Source organism: Haliotis rubra, unplaced genomic scaffold (genome assembly GCF_003918875.1).
Source record: "Haliotis rubra isolate DU_JTF1 unplaced genomic scaffold, ASM391887v1 Scf2365, whole genome shotgun sequence".
Taxonomy (NCBI): domain Eukaryota; kingdom Metazoa; phylum Mollusca; class Gastropoda; order Lepetellida; family Haliotidae; genus Haliotis; species Haliotis rubra.
The window spans coordinates 23,781-27,535 of NW_025766409.1; the positions used below are offsets into that span (position 1 = coordinate 23,781).

Consider the following 3,755-nt stretch of genomic DNA (forward strand, 5'->3'; position numbering starts at 1 on the left):
CTGGAACCTATCAGGTAAGCCACACATAAACATTTAATTCCATTAATTTCTGACACATTAAAAATATGATTTGTGGTTATGGTATGAACACACTATGTACACATGATATCTGGGTATAAAATATGATATTTACAGTTCTGGAATGAGAAATGTTGAATATTAACCCTGGGCAAGACTTTCACGACTGTTAGCAAATAACTATTACCAGTTTTTTTGTGTTCAGATCTGTCAGGACCAGTTACCAATTTACAAAAAACTTGCATTTATTGAAAATATTAATATTTAGTACTCCACACATCTAACAGATTTTAAACCACATGGAGTTTATTTAGTGCTTATCATGCCATTCTTCTTGAGCAATAAATTGAATTCATTAATTACAATATAACATGGAATTCTTGCATACATGTATATTGTATTTCATCAATCTCTTCTAAACCACTGATGAATGTAGTAGCAGTATTATGAAATTGTTAAAAGTAAAACTGAATATGTTCATAAAAATATGAACAAATCTCATCAAAAACCAATTTATGAAAAAGATTAATTTTGATTTGATGACTTCAGTACCTTTTAATAACATTTACATTCATTCTGTTCTAACTACTAGTAAGTGTAAACAGAGATTTACGTTGTTTTGGAGATTGGTATTAGATTCCAAAAGGTCCAAAGTTATTCTAGTGACACTATAACTTGAAAAACTGTACAACAGCAACTAATGCTGCAACAAACAGGAAGCTGGGGGAAACTGAGAAGGCTCGCGAGGGGTTCACACATGTATATTTTTGAAGGTTTTCTATCTGGGCAACAAAGTCTTCTCCCAGCCAGTCGAGATAGTTCTGTCTGTTGTCGGGGATCCTCATGAGACGCACAGCTGCATCCGTAAACATCAAGTCCGAGTACCATGTCCCAGAGTCAAACATGTGGAAGTCGCCATCACTGGAAATAAACAACAGAGCAGGTCAAATCAAACCTTATTTGACCTTAAGATATGTATGTTGTATAATGCCACACTCAGCCTTAAAGTGAGTGAGGTTTTTTTATGCAGCTTTTAGCAATGTTCCAGCAATATCATGGCAGAGGATACCAGAAATGGGCTTCACACAATGTACCCATTTGGGGAATCGACCTAGGCCTTCAGTGTGATGAGCGAACACTTTAACCACTGGGCTACCCCACCCCCCCATCAGCTATAGAATGGTATGTGTAATTATCAAGTCAGGACAAGCCAAACCAGTGACTGATATAATGAGTAACCTATGCATTTGTTGGTTGTTTCACGCTGCACTCAGCAATATGGCGGTAGTCTTTAAATAATCAAGTCTGGACCAGACAATCCAGTGATCAACATCAAGAGCATCAATCTATGCAGTTGGGATACGATGACATGTGTCAACCAAGTCAGCGAGTCTGACCACCCATGAATCTTCTCTTATGACAAGAATGGGTTCCTGAAGACCAATTCTTACCCAAATCTTCAAGAGGGCCGTCTGTTTCTGTTCCTTCAGAAACACTATGCCATATATGAACCATGTGAAGGTTTTAAGCCACAGACAGCACTTTCACAGCACATTCATGGTGGCATGTAAATTATTCTGGCCACACAAATCAGTGGTTGATATCACGAGCAGCATCTCACACCAGTGAGGAACAATGACAAGATATCAAATGAACTCATTAAACATTAACTTACATGTCCGAAGAGAAGAACTGTTGTCCGTAGTTGACCAAATTCCAGAAAATCTCACGCTCTTGTGCACTCTTGAATTCTGTAAAGTCAAATAAACATGTTAGTTATCATTATGAAGCAACAAACCAGTTTTTCAAATAAATTCCCTGATGTCATGAATAATCGTAGTAATGACAAGATTAGATTGACTACTTAAGACTTAAACAACATAAACTTGCTTCACATGACTTCAGATAATCTGTTATATCAAGACCTCTCAGTATTTGATATGGTTACAGTTATCCCATGAAGGATTAACTATGGCCATATAAAACACTCTTATTTTGAGTAGTACATATAGAGCCCTTATACACCCATTTGCACTAGACTAAGGCTTAGTATAAATATAATTTTGATAAAAACAAACAGTTCCTTTTAAATTGAAATGGACCCTCAGTGAGATAGGACATTCAACCTGAACCTGAGGAAGTCTAGACCTGCTTCATTTAGAGCTTAAACATTGCAGAAAGGGCTGGGCTGAAGGGGAAAATAATGTGGTTCAGAGACTGTGAGACAGACTGTGTTTGCACATACAAGTTGAGTCTTTTTAACTGCTAGCTAATCCTTCCTGACAACACACTTACTGGAAGTGACAATAGCATTGGCTGGGACAACCCCAAGATGGCACTCGCTGAACTTGTCTATGTTGACACGTCTCCCATCTTTACACAACAGTTCATAGTCATCCGACCGACGGTTCCTCGCCCACTTGGCATGGTTACGTCCATCGGTGTTGTCTCAAGACGGTCAAGTGTCATTACAAAGCGACACATCACCACCACCTGGAGAAAGCAGAAAGATATTTGTATTCATGTATTAATGGTGGATTATACTGAAAGGTTTGAAAACAATAACAGTTACTGTTCACTGCAAAAATTATATGGGATCCTAGAAGTCTGGACAAGTTTTCATTGATGAGGATCATTTCACTATCGAATCACATCTGATTCAAATGTTCTCTGACAAATATCTTGCGAATGATCACTTTTGAATCAACGTCGCTGATTGCACAACTAAATCTGATTGTCTTCATCACGAACAGCCTTGATACGATCACCACCTTTGCAGGTTACGTGAGGAAGATATGGAGTTCTCTGTCGGGAAGAGGCATTAAATATAGAAATAAAAATTTATCAACAAACTGAGAAATTCGACTTGCCAAATTTCACAAACAGGCTTGCCTCTCTGCAGACTGGAGTCTGCTTGACAGGTGTGATATATACTGATACCTCTTGTTTGCTGAAAGGGAGGCCTCTTGCTAACCTGGACACCTGGACATCTCCTGGTTCCACCTCTTGCAACCATTATAGGTTGCTAGGGACCTATTCCAACCTGGACATCTCCTGGGTCCACCTCTTGCAACCATTATAGGTTGCTAGGGACCTATTCCAACCTGGACATCTCAGGTCCACCTCTTGCAACCACTACGGGTTGCTAGGGACCTATTCTAACCTGGACATCTCCTGGGTCCACCTCTTGCAACCACTACGGGTTGCTAGGGACCTATTCTAACCTGGACATCTCCTGGGTCCACCTCTTGCAACCACTATGGGTTGCTAGGGACCTATTCTAACCTGGACATCTCTTGGGTCCAGCTCTTAGAACCATTATAGGTTGCTAGGGACCTATTCCAACCTGGACATCTCCTGGGTCCACCTCTTGCAACCACTACGGGTTGCTAGGGACCTATTCTAACCTGGACATCTCCGTGGGTCCACCTTACAACCCACTATGGGTTGCTAGGGACCTATTCTAACCTGGACATCTCCTGGGTCCACCTCTTGCAACCACTATGGGTTGCTAGGGACCTATTCTAACCTGGACATCTCTTGGGTCCACCTCTTAGAACCACTATGGGTTGCTAGGGACCTATTCTAACCTGGACATCTCCTGGGTCCACCTCTTAGAACCACTACGGGTTGCTAGGGACCTATTTAAACCTGGAAATCTCCTGGGTCCACCTCTTGCAACCACTATGGGTTGCTAGGTCAGGGGTGGAAATAACCCATTCCCGACGTCCGAGTCC

General features: G+C 40.9%; 1 long non-coding RNA gene across 1 annotated transcript; it reads right to left on the reverse strand.

Annotated features, from left to right (window-relative positions):
- Positions 1-547: 547 nt before the first annotated feature.
- Positions 548-2,489, reverse strand: LOC124278422. Its single transcript, XR_006899087.1, has 3 exons — positions 2,314-2,489; positions 1,694-1,769; positions 548-939 (listed from the first exon to the last, which is right to left on the reverse strand). It is a non-coding gene; the product is annotated as an uncharacterized LOC124278422 (long non-coding RNA).
- Positions 2,490-3,755: the final 1,266 nt, after the last annotated feature.